The following is a 13866-nucleotide window of genomic DNA, read 5'->3' as shown; positions in this document are numbered from 1 at the left end:
AGGATGGTAAGAAGTCTTTTTGTGTTTTTTTGGGGGTCTAAAATGGAGAAAAGGAGAAGAGCTGCTGTTATGACCAAAACTGATTTGGGAGGGTACGACTTCCCAAATATAGACTTTTTTATCCAAAGGAATTATTTTTTACTTATTTTTAAAATTTTAAAGTGCAATGGTAGGACGGCAGATATGTGCAGATTTTTAGCAGGATGGTTGTTTACTAAATGGGGCTGGTGTGAAAGAGAACTGAGTAAACCCATTGCTTTTGTCATCCCGAAATTTTATGTGGTACTCAGATCTTTTTATGATCAGTACGAATTGGGCTCTATAAGTAAACCTGATAAAAATGAGATTATAAAAGCTGGAAGGAAGAAGGAATTGTTGTATGATGTACCGTTCTGTAATTCTGCACAGTCTGCAAAAATATGGAAGCTTTTTAATGTTTTAGGTCTCTCAAACAAACAGAAAGATGTGGTATGGCTTAGTTTTCACGGATGTCTCCCGACCAGAATGTTTATGAACTCTAGGGGCATAAGAGTGGCGGAGAGATGTCCAAGGGAAGACTGTAGAGAAAGTGAAGACCTTTGCCATTTGTTTTGGGAGTGCTGCTATGCGAAAAAAGTTTTTAATATTTTAAAAGTCCTTTTTATTGCACTGACAGGATGGAAGATTTTTAGTTAAGAGAAAGTTTTTATTGGACAGGATTTTAAGATTTTATCAAACTCACGTGTGTGTTGGCTTTTATTCTCAGTTTTTAAAGAGGTATTGTGGGATGTTAGAAATTTAGTGATTTTTAAAAAAGTCGTTCTAACACCAAGGAAATGTTCTAAAGTCTTTTTATCTAGGATTTTTACAATATATTTATTGGATAAAAAGAGGATAGGTGAAAATGAAGCTGAAAAAATCTGGAAAACATCTCAATGGAGCATATATATGAGTAGATCCTGATTTTTTGTTGAGTTTTTATTTTTAATTTTTTGTTTTGTAGGGGTCCAATGATGTAAAATAGACATATTATGTGTTGAGCCACGTTGGAGTGGACTGATTGAGTATGATTATGTCTAATTACTGAGGAAAAATAAAAAAAGTCACTCAAAACATACTTGTTAATATTAATATAATCAACAATCCATTATTTTTGGTTTCTAGAATGATGATATGCAAATTAGCATCTTCTGCCATAGGCTTATGGAAGCTAATTTGCATATCTTTCCCAGAAACCCCTAGTAGCATTGTGCAGCTTGCCATGCACAAGCATGTATTTTGCAGAATTGGGGCTCATCTTGGTGCATCAGGAGCTCTCCTCAATGTAAAAGGGTACCCGTGTAAAGATAGATATATTGGATGGAGAATCTCTCTTTGTTGCAACAATAGTTTTCTCTGTCTCATATGCTCTCGCTGTCACTCAAAACATACTTGTTAATATTAATATAATCAACAATCCATTATTTTTGGTTTGTAGAATGATGATATGCAAATTAGCATCTTCTGCCATAGGCTTATGGAAGCTAATTTGCATATCTTTCCCAGTAATCCCTAGTAGCATTGTGTAGCTTGCCATGCACAAGCATGTGTTTCGCAGAATTGGGGCTCACCTTGGTGTATCAGGAGCTCTCCTTAATGTAAAAGGGTACCCATTTAACCTCCTCAGGACCGCCGTACGCAGGATTGCGTCTTTGCGGCGGTCCTGTTGTTCTGGGTGGACGCGCCGGTGCGTCCTCTCGCGAGACGCGAGATTTCCTGTGAATGCGCGCGTTCACAGGATCGGAAGGTAAGCGAGTGGATCTCCAGCCTGCCAGCGGCGATCGTTCGCTGGCAGGCTGGAGATGTGATTTTTTTTTAACCCCTAACAGGTATATTAGACGCTGTTTTGATAACAGCGTCTAATATACCTGCTACCTGGTCCTCTGGTGGTCCCCTTTGTTTGGATCGACCACCAGAGGACACAGGCAGCTCAGTAATATGTTGCACCAAGCACCACTACACTACACCCCCCCCTGTCACTTATTAACCCCTTATTCACCCTTGATCACCCCTGATCACCCCATATAGACTCCCTGATCACCCCCCTGTCATTGATTACCCCCCTGTCATTGATCACCCCCCTGTAAAGCTCCATTCAGATGTCTGCATGATTTTTACGGATCCACTGATAGACTGATCGGATCCGTAAAAATCATACGGACGTCTGAATGCAGCCTTACAGGGGAGTGATCAATGACGGAGGTGATCACCCCATATAGACTCCCTGATCACCCCCTGTCATTGATCACCCCCCTGTAAAGCTCCATTCAGATGTCCGCATGATTTTTACGGATCCACTGATAGACTGATCGGATCCGTAAAAATCATACGGACGTCTGAATGCAGCCTTACAGGGGAGTGATCAATGACTGTGGTGATCACCCCATATAGACTCCCTGATCACCCCCCTGTCATTGATTACCCCTCTGTCATTGATCACCCCCCTGTAAAGCTCCATTCAGATGTCCGCATGATTTTTACGGATCCACTGATAGACTGATCGGATCCGTAAAAATCATACGGACGTCTGAATGGAGCCTTACAGGGGAGTGATTAATGACTGTGGTGATCACCCCATATAGACTCCCTGATCACCCCCCTGTCATTGATTACCCCCCTGTCATTGATCACCCCCCTGTAAAGCTCCATTCAGATGTCCGCATGATTTTTACGGATCCACTGATAGACTGATCGGATCCGTAAAAATCATACGGACGTCTGAATGCAGCCTTACAGGGGCGTGATCAATGACTGTGGTGATCACCCCATATAGACTCCCTGATCACCCCCCTGTCATTGATTACCCCTCTGTCATTGATCACCCCCCTGTAAAGCTCCATTCAGATGTCCGCATGATTTTTACGGATCCACTGATAGACTGATCGGATCCGTAAAAATCATACGGACGTCTGAATGCAGCCTTACAGGGGAGTGATCAATGACGGAGGTGATCACCCCATATAGACTCCCTGATCACCCCCCTGTCATTGATTACCCCTCTGTCATTGATCACCCCCCTGTAAAGCTCCATTCAGATGTCCGCATGATTTTTACGGATCCACTGATAGACTGATCGGATCCGTAAAAATCATACGGACGTCTGAATGCAGCCTTACAGGGGAGTGATCAATGACTGTGGTGATCACCCCATATAGACTCCCTGATCACCCCCCTGTCATTGATTACCCCTCTGTCATTGATCACCCCCCTGTAAAGCTCCATTCAGTCATTTTTTTGGCCCAAGTTAGCAGAATTTTTTTTTTTTTCTTACAAAGTCACATATTCCACTAACTTGTGACAAAAAATTAAATCTCACATGAACTCACCATACCCCTCACGGAATCAGAATGCGTAAAATTTTTTAGACATTTATATTCCAGACTTCTTCTCACGCTTTAGGGCCCCTAGAATGCCAGGGCAGTATAAATACCCCACATGTGACCCCATTTCGGAAAGAAGACACCCCTAGGTATTCCGTGAGGGGCATATTGAGTCCATGAAAGATTGAAATTTTTGTCCCAAGTTAGCGGAACGGGAGACTTTGTGAGAAAAAAATAAAAAATATCAATTTCCGCTAACTTGTGCCAAAAAAAAAAAATTTCTATGAACTCGCCATGCCCCTCATTGAATACCTTGGGGTGTCTTCTTTCCAAAATGGGGTCACATGTGGGGTATTTATACTGCCCTGGCATTCTAGGGGCCCCAAAGCGTGAGAAGAAGTCTGGTATCCAAATGTCTAAAAATGCCCTCCTAAAAGGAATTTGGGCCCCTTTGCGCATCTAGGCTGCAAAAAAGTGTCACACATCTGGTATCGCCGTACTCAGGAGAAGTTGGGCAATGTGTTTTGGGGTGTCATTTTACATATACCCATGCTGGGTGAGATAAATATCTTAGTCAAATGCCAACTTTGTATAAAAAAATGGAAAAAGTTGTCTTTTGCCAAGATATTTCTCTCACCCAGCATGGGTATATGTAAAAAGACACCCCAAAACACATTCCCCAACGTCTCCTGAATACGGCGATACCAGATGTGTGACACTTTTTTGCAGCCTAGGTGGGCAAAGGGGCCCACATTCCAAAGAGCACCTTTCGGATTTCACAGGTCATTTACCTACTTACCACACATCAGGGCCCCTGGAAAATGCCAGGGCAGTATAACTACCCCACAAGTGACCCCATTTTGGAAAGAAGACACCCCAAGGTATTCCGTGAGGGGCATGGCGAGTTCCTAGAATTTTTTATTTTTTGTCACAAGTTAGTGGAAAATGATGATTTTTTTTTTTTTTTTCATACAAAGTCTCATATTCCACTAACTTGTGACAAAAAATAAAAACTTCCATGAACTCACTATGCCCATCAGCGAATACCTTGGGGTCTCTTCTTTCCAAAATGGGGTCACTTGTGGGGTAGTTATACTGCCCTGGCATTCTAGGGGCCCAAATGTGTGGTAAGGAGTTTGAAATCAAATTCTGTAAAAAATGACGAGTGAAATCCGAAAGGTGCTTTTTGGAATATGGGCCCCTTTGCCCACCTAGGCTGCAAAAAAGTGTCACACATCTGGTATCTCCGTACTCAGGAGAAGTTGGGGAATGTGTTTTGGGGTGTCATTTTACATATACCCATGCTGGGTGAGAGAAATATCTTGGCAAAAGACAACTTTTCCCATTTTTTTTATACAAAGTTGGCATTTGACCAAGATATTTATCTAGAATTTTTTTTTTTTTTTTTCTCCTCAGTAAATAGACATTAAAATACTAATCAGTCCACTCTAGAGTGTGGCTCAAACCATATAATGTCTGATATACATCATAGGAACCCTACTGAAAAAAAAAAAAATATAAATAAAGATCAAGATCTACTCACAAAAATTCTCCATTGGGATGCCTTCCATATCTCTTCCGCTTTGTCTTCTCCGATCCTTTTCTTATCCAGCAAGAACATCACAAATACTCTGGATAAAAATACTTTCACACCTTCTTTTGGAGATAAAAACACTTTTTTAAAAACTACTAAATTTCTGATGTCCCATAAAACTTCTTTAAAACTGGTGAACACCAAAAAACTAATACGTGAGTTGGATAAAACCCTAAAATCTTGACCAATAAAAACCTTCTCATAATTAAAACTTTTCCATCCTGTCAGTGCAATAAAAAAATTCTTTAAAATACTGAAAACTTCTTTAGCATAAGAACAGCCCCAGAACAGATGATTAAGATCTTCTATGCCCCCACAACCTTCTCTGGGGCATTTTTCAGACACTTTCACACCCCTTGAGTTCATAAAAGATCTTGTTGGGAGGCGTCCATGAAAGCAGAGCCAAGCGACATCTTTCTGTTTGTTAGAAAGGCCTAAAACATTAAAAATTTTCCATATTTTTGCTGCCTGTGTGGTATTGCAGAATGGAACATCATATTGGATCTCGTCTTTTCTCCCAGCTTTTACAATTTCACTTTTTTCAGTTTTATTTAGGAGACTTAGTCCGTGTTGATCATAAAAGGACCTGAGCATCACATAAAATTTTGGTATAACCAGCGCCATTGGTCTACCCAGTTCCTTTTCACACCATCTCCATTTTATGAAAATCCATCCTGCCCAATACCTACACATGGCAGCAGTTCTATTATTGCACTTTAAAATCTTAAAAACCACTAAAAAATAATGCATTCGAATAAAAAAATCTATATTGGGGAAGTCATATCCACCAAGCTCTGTCTTTGTCATCACAGCAGTCCTTTTAACTTTTTCCATTTTGGATCCCCAGAAAAAAACAAAGAGCCTTCTTGTCATCCTTCTTATCCACAATTTTTCCGGCGGTAAAATTATTGAGGTATATAAAATTAGAGGTAAAATCACGGATTTAATAATTAAAATTTTCCCTTTTAAAGATAACTGTCTTAGTTTCCAAAAACACAACTTCTTTTCCACTTTTGCTTCCAATCTTGCATGGCTCTTTGTACCCTTATTATCTTTTTCGAATATTACCCCTAAAATCACCGCCTCCTCTTTTTTTGGGATCCCAGTCACATTAACATCCACCTGTTTGCCATAATTCACGAGTTGGCACTTGCCCCAGTTCACACTCATCCCTGCAATACTACAAAAAATCTTAAGGTGCAAATTAACTCTATTCAAGTCCGCTTGAGATTGGCAAGCAAAAACAACATCGTCCATATATCCGAATGATTTAATTCTTTCTCCAGAACCTCCGGGCAAAAAAATCCCATCCACGCACTTGTCCTTCTGAATGGATTTTAAAAGGGGCTCCACAGAGCAAATAAAAAGAATTGGGGAGAGAGGGCATCCCTGTCTGACTCCTGACTTGACTTCCACAGCAGAACTAACATTCCCGTTTATTAAAATGTGGCTAAAGACATCCTTGTACATACCTTCAATTACTTTTAAAATTTTCATAGGGACCCCCATCTTCTTCAATGTACATAACAAGAATCTATGTGGAACTTTATCAAAGGCTTTCTCAAAATCTGTTGTTTCAATAAATAAAGGGGTATCATTAAAACCAGCATAATAAATAATATCTCTTAGTAAAATCAAATTATCGGAGATCCTCCTACCTGGGACTGCACATACCTGATATTCTCCCACCATATATCCAATTACTTCATTGAGCCTTTTTGCAATAATTTTGGCAATAATTTTGTAATCGCAATTTAATAGAGTTATTGGACGCCAATTCTTAAGATCATTCACATTACCTTTTTTGTGTATCAGTGTAACAATCCCTTTTCTCATAGAGGAAGAAAAAATCCCATTATTAAAAACATACTGTACAACCTCACACACCTCTTTCCCTAAAATATCCCAATAAATAGAATAAAATTCAGCAGGGAGGCCATCGCTTCCGGGAGTCTTCCCTTTTGCCATCCTCTGCACTGAATTCCTGACCTCCTCCTCATTAATATCCTCTGTCAGGAAACCCTTTCTAGGTGGGCAAAGGGGCCCATATTCCAAACAGCACCTTTCGGATTTCACAGGTCATTTTTTACAGAATTTGATTTCAAACTCCTTACCACACATTTGGGCCCCTAGAATGCCAGGGCAGTATAACTACCCCACAAGTGACCCCATTTTGGAAAGAAGACACCCCAAGGTATTCCGTGAGGGGCATGGCGAGTTCCTAGAATTTTTTATTTTTTGTCGCAAGTTAGTGGAAAATGCTGATTTATTTTTTTTTTTTTTTTTTCATACAAAGTCTCATATTCCACTAACTTGTGACAAAAAATAAAAACTTCCATGAACTCACTATGCCCATCAGCGAATACCTTGGGGTCTCTTCTTTCCAAAATGGGGTCACTTGTGGGGTAGTTATACTGCCCTGGCATTCTAGGGGCCCAAATGTGTGGTAAGGAGTTTGAAATCAAATTCTGTAAAAAATGACGAGTGAAATCCCAAAGGTGCTCTTTGGAATGTGGGCCCCTTTGCCCACCTAGGCTGCAAAAAAGTGTCACACATCTGGTATCTCCGTATTCAGGAGACGTTGGGGAATGTGTTTTGGGGTGTCTTTTTACATATACCCATGCTGGGTGAGATAAATATCTTGGTCAAATGCCAACTTTGTATAAAAAAATGGAAAAAGTTGTCTTTTGCCAAGATATTTCTCTCACCCAGCATGGGTATATGTAAAATGACACCCCAAAACACATTCCCCAACTTCTCCTGAGTACGGAGATACCAGATGTGTGACACTTTTTTGCAGCCTAGGTGGGCAAAGGGGCCCATATTCCAAAGAGCACCTTTCGGATTTCACTCGTCATTTTTTACAGAATTTGATTTCAAACTCCTTACCACACATTTGGGCCCCTAGAATGCCAGGGCAGTATAACTACCCCACAAGTGACCCCATTTTGGAAAGAAGACACCCCAAGGTATTCCGTGAGGGGCATGGCGAGTTCCTAGAATTTTTTATTTTTTGTCGCAAGTTAGTGGAATATGAGACTTTGTATGAAAAAAAAATAAAAATAAAAAATAAAAAATCATCATTTTCCACTAACTTGTGACAAAAAATAAAAACTTCCATGAACTCACTATGCCCATCAGCGAATACCTTGGGGTCTCTTCTTTCCAAAATGGGGTCACTTGTGGGGTAGTTATACTGCCCTGGCATTCTAGGGGCCCAAAGCTAGTTTGCATATCTTTCCCAGAAATCCCTAGTAGCATTGTGTAGCTTGCCATGCACAAGCATGTATTTCCCGGACATGGGGCTCACCTTGGTGCATCAGGAGCTCTCCGTAATGTAAAAGGGTACCCGTTTAAAGATAGATATATTGGATTGAGAATCTCTCTTTGTTGCAACAATAGTTTTCTCTGTCTCATATGCTCTCGCTGTCACTCAAAACATACTTGTTAATATTAATATAATCAACAATCCATTATTTTTGGTTTGTAGAATGATGATATGCAAATTAGCATCTTCTGCCATAGGCTTATGAAAGCTAATTTGCATATCTTTCCCAGAAATCCCTAGTAGCATTGTGTAGCTTGCCATGCACAAGCATGTGTTTCGCAGACTTGGGGCTCACCTTGGTGCATCAGGAGCTCTCCTTAATGTAAAAGGGTACCCGTTTAAAGATAGATATATTGGATTGAGAAACTCGCTTTGTTGCAACAATAGTTTTCTCTGTCTCATATGCTCTCGCTGTCACTCAAAACATACTTATTAATATAATCACAATCCATTATTTTTGGTTTGTAGAATGATGATATGCAAATTAGCATCTTCTGCCATAGGCTTATGGAAGCTAATTTGCATATCTTTCCCAGAAATCCCTAGTAGCATTGTGTAGCTTGCCATGCTCAAGCATGTATTTCCCGGACAAGGGGCTCACCTTGGTGCATTAGGAGCTCTCCTTAATGTAAAAGGGTACCCGTGTAAAGATAGATATATTGGATTGAGAATCTCTTTATGTTGCAACAATAGTTTTCTCTGTCTCATATGCTTTCGCTGTCACTCAAAACATACTTGTTAATATTAATATAATCAACAATCCATTATTTTTGGTTTGAAGAATGATGATATGCAAATTAGCATCTTCTGGCATAGGCTTATGGAAGCTAATTTGCATATCTTTCCCAGAAATCCCTAGTAGCATTGTGTAGCTTGCCATGCACAAGCATGTATTTCGCAGACTTGGGGCTCACCTTAATGTAAAAGGGTACCCGTTTAAAGATAGATATATTGGATTGAGAATCTCTCTTTGTTGCAACAATAGTTTTCTCTGTCTCATATGCTCTCGCTGTCACTCAAAACATACTTGTTAATATTAATATAATCAACAATCCATTATTTTTGGTTTCTAGAATGATGATATGCAAATTAGCATCTTCTGCCATAGGCTTATGGAAGCTAATTTGCATATCTTTCCCAGAAATCCCTAGTAGCATTGTGCAGCTTGCCATGCACAAGCATGTATTTTGCAGAATTGGGGCTCACCTTGGTGCATCAGGAGCTCTCCTTAATGTAAAAGGGTACCCGTGTAGAGATAGATATATTGGATTGAGAATCTCTTTTTGTTGCAACAATAGTTTTCCCTGTCTCATATGCTATTGTTGTGATCTAGGGATCGCTTCTCGGCCTTTTGGCTTTCGATCAAGTGTAGTATCGCAAGGTGCGGCATTTGATTGGGTTGGAAGGAGTATATCAGGGTCCTCCTTGCGGGGGGCCCTGGGGTATATTCGAGTGCGACCGGTGGGCAAGCGTTTCTGTGAGCCTGCGCAATCTAGGAGGAGGAGGAGATGATGTCTCGAGGACAGCATTCGGTTGGAGGTGAATGATGGCTATCGTTTGAGTATTGGATTGGATTTGATCGTGGGGGAGATTCTGCAGAAGCTCCCTTACCTACAGGTAAAAGATATGCTCGCGCTGCAAGACTTCCCTAAACAGGGGATTTATGATCTTACTCTTTGTTCCGAGGGCTTGTGTCAGAAAATCTATATGGATGTCATGAAGATGAAGGAAGAGAAGAATCCGGCCTTCTTGGAGCATGTAAGAATAGTACCTTCCTTTCAAATGGTGAAGCTGGCAATTATTGTACACATGTACAATCCAAAGGTGGATGACATGACGGTTGGAGCATTCTTAAGAAGGTACTGTGATGAAGTGGTTTTTGATAGAAGGCTTACAAACAAGCACGGCTTTTTAAATGGCAAGAGAAGATTTTTTGTTAGATTCAAGAAAGACTGTTCAGTTCCTGCGGTTTTTTCAATTGGTGGAGAGAGGGGTTTTTGTTTTTACCAAGGGCAACTGAAATATTGTAGGCAGTGTTTTTCTTATGGCCATTTGCAAGAAGAGTGTCCTTTGAAGGGGGAAATTTGCAGGAATTGTGGTAAGGCAGTGCATAATGTGAAAGAGTGTATGGAAAAGAAATGTTGTGATGTGTGTGGAAGTGGTGACCTTCTGGCCAGAAAATGCAGTTATTTTAACACCAGACAGGCACGAGCCACTATAGTGGAGGATAAAAGAGGTGGGCAAAAGCAAAAGGGTGGAACATATGCTGATATGGTGAAAGGTGGAACAAGTGTGATTGTTGAAAATACTGAGAGTGCTGGTGGCAATGGTGTGGAGGACAAAATGGAGGATGGTGCTCATGAAAGTTTGGAGGGAAAAGTCGTTTTGGAGGGAAATTCAAAAAAAGGGGCGGGGAAAGGGGCTGCTGGGAAAAAGAAAAAGGAGAAGAGGCCTTCTGAGGTCTCTACTGAGGCGGATGATGTGCTGGGGAGCGTGTCTAGCAGTGAGGCAAGTGAGGTTGATGAATGTCCGGATCATGTGACTGGTGAGGGAGAAGAAATGGAGTGTCAGGGTGAAGAGTATGACTCTGAAGCTTCCATAACCCCAGGTCAGCATGTTAACAGTGAGGCGGAGTTGGAAATTGATGAAGATCTTCCTACTTCTGATGTAAAAAGGTGCAAAAGAGGTGAGGATGGTGCTTGGTCCGGGAGCCAGGGTGACCCTGTCTTCTTTGGCCCCAGACAGAGTGACAGGGATTCTGACCCAGGATCGCCTGATTGTGGCTTAGGTGTTGAGAGAAGAGTGCTGAGTCAGAATTTCTCAAATTAATTGTTATGGCTGTACACATTCTGAATTTACTCATCATGAGTTTGATTGTTGCTACAATGAATGTGCGGGGAATTGGGTCAAGTTGTAGGAGGGCAGCTGTCTTTGATTATCTGGCAACAGTGAAGGCTGACATAATATGTGTTCAGGAATGTGCAATCAGATCAGCACCACATGAATCAGAGTGGACTTATGGGAAATCTTATTGGTCACCTTGTACGGATAACAAAAATGAAGGAGTTGGCATATTATTGAAAAATAGAAATATTAATGTTATAGATTTTAAAATAGTGGTACCAGGTCGTTGTATTCTTTTAAGTTTTGAGTTCTTAGGACAGCGTTTTAGAGTTTTTAGTGTTTATGCACCTGCGGGAAAAAGGGAACGTGTGTCTTTTTTAGGAACTCTTAAACTTTTTATGCCTGGCAGAGATTTTACCATTATTTTAGGTGATTTTAACTGTATAAGGAGTATACAGGACAGGCAAAGTACCTCTGATGTTAAGACTGATGTGACCTCTACCCTATTAAATGAAATGATACAGGACTTGCATTTTAAGGATGCTGGACTGATGGTTAATATGGATGAGAAATTTACTTATATGGCGGATAGTGGTCGATCCAAGTCCAGAATTGATTATGTTTTATATTCGGAAGGGTTGGAAGTGACCAAGTGTGACCATGTGATGAACAGTATATCCGATCACAAAATTGTTCTTGCTGAGATATGCATGAAGAATTTAGTGGATTTCGGTAGAGGTTACTGGAAATTGTTGCAGGATGCTGAAGTCAAAGATGCTTTTAGAGAAGTGTTTTTATTGTGTGTCCGGCAACAGGGAGGTTTTAAGTGTATTTTAGAGTGGTGGGACTGGGCCAAGATAAGGTTTGCTTCTTTTTTTAGGGATATTTGTGTTAAAAGAGCGCAAGAGAAAAGGAAAAAGGAGGAAAATTTAATTTCTAGATTAGAAGCATTGTATAAATTAAGGAATTGCGGTTGGGAGGTAGAAAAAGAGATTAATGAGATAAAAGAAGAAAGGAAAAAAGAATTGTTGGAGAAAGGGAGGAATATTGTGCATAGATCTAAAGTAAAACACATAGAAGAGGACGAGAAATGTTCAAGATATTTTTTTAAAAAGAGTTTTAAGCCTAAAGGTGTTTTTAAATCCGTCTTAACTCCTGATGGTGAAGTGACTGGTGAAGAAATGGTTGAGAATATATGCGGATTTTATGAGACACTTTTTAAAAATGAAAGTCAGGCTTCAGATCTAGAAATTAAGGAGTACTGTAATGTTTTATCTGACAACATCCCAAGGGAGGAAAAAGATGTTTTAATTGGAGATATAAGTGAGGAAGAGGTCAAAAATACTATACAGAGAATGGCGAAAGGGAAGACCCCCGGAAGTGACGGCCTCCCTGCAGAATTTTATTGTTTTTACTGGGATGTGATTGGAGAAGAGCTGAGTCGGATTGTGCGTTTTGTTTTTAATACTGGTGTTTTTTCTACCTCCATGAGAAAAGGTATAGTCACGCTAATACACAAAAAAGGTAATGAGAAGGAGATCAAGAATTGGCGCCCGATAACACTGTTAAACTGTGACTATAAAATAATCACTAAAATTATTGCAAAGAGACTTGGTGAGGTAATAGGTTGTATGGTTGGCGAATATCAAGTATGTGCAGTCCCTGGAAGAAAGATCTCTGATAATCTGGTTTTATTACGAGATATTATTTATTATGCTGGTTTTAATAATGTTCCTTTATTTATTGAAACCATAGATCTAGAAAAGGCATTTGATAAGGTATCTCATAAATTTTTGTTTAGTATACTGGAGAAAATGGGGATCCCTGAAAAAATTCTTAATGTAATCAGAGGTATGTACAAAAATGTTTTTAGTCATGTTTTAATAAATGGGAGGGTGTGTCCGGCAGTGGAGGTCAAGTCAGGTGTTAGACAGGGCTGCCCTCTCTCCCCAATTCTTTTTATTTGCGTGATGGAACCTCTATTATTATCTATTCAGAAAGACAAGTGCGTGGAGTGGTGTTTTATACCTGGGGGTTTCGGACGAAGAATAAAATCTTTCGGTTACATGGATGACGCCGTATTCGCGTGTCAATCCCAAGCGGACTTAAATAGAATAAATTTGCATTTGAAGATTTTCTGCAGTATTGCAGGAATGAGTATCAACTGGGGAAAATGTCAACTCGCAAACTATGGAAAACAAGTGGAAGTTAAAGTACCTGGGATTCCCAAAAGTGAAGAAGTGGAGGTCTTAGGGTCATTTTTGAAAAAAGTAACAAAGGTAAAAAGAGCTATGAGGAACTTGACAAGAAAATTGAAAAGAAGATTAATTTTTGGAAACTAAGACTTTTATCTTTGAAAGGGAAGATTTTAATAATTAAATCTGTTATTTTACCCCTGATTTTATACACCTCTATTATTTTACCACCTGAAAAACTCTGGATAAGAAGAACAACAAGGAGACTTTTTATATTCTTTTGGGGATCCAAGATGGAGAAGATTAGAAGAACGGTGGTAATGACAAGGACAGAGCTTGGTGGGTACGACTTCCCTAATCTAGAGTTTTTTTTAAGAATGCATTATTTTTTAGTAATTTTTAAAATTTTAAAGTGCAATAACAGATCTGCGGCCATGTGTAGGTATTTAGCAGGATGGATCTTCATTAAGTGGAGCTGGTGTGAAAAGGAACTGGGCAGACCAATGGCGTTGGTGATCCCAAAATTTTACATAGTGCTCAGAACCTTTTATGATCAGTACGGTTTAA

This window comes from Bufo bufo, chromosome 4, assembly GCF_905171765.1.
Source record: "Bufo bufo chromosome 4, aBufBuf1.1, whole genome shotgun sequence".
NCBI lineage: Eukaryota > Metazoa > Chordata > Amphibia > Anura > Bufonidae > Bufo > Bufo bufo.
This window is presented reverse-complemented; position numbering follows the sequence as displayed.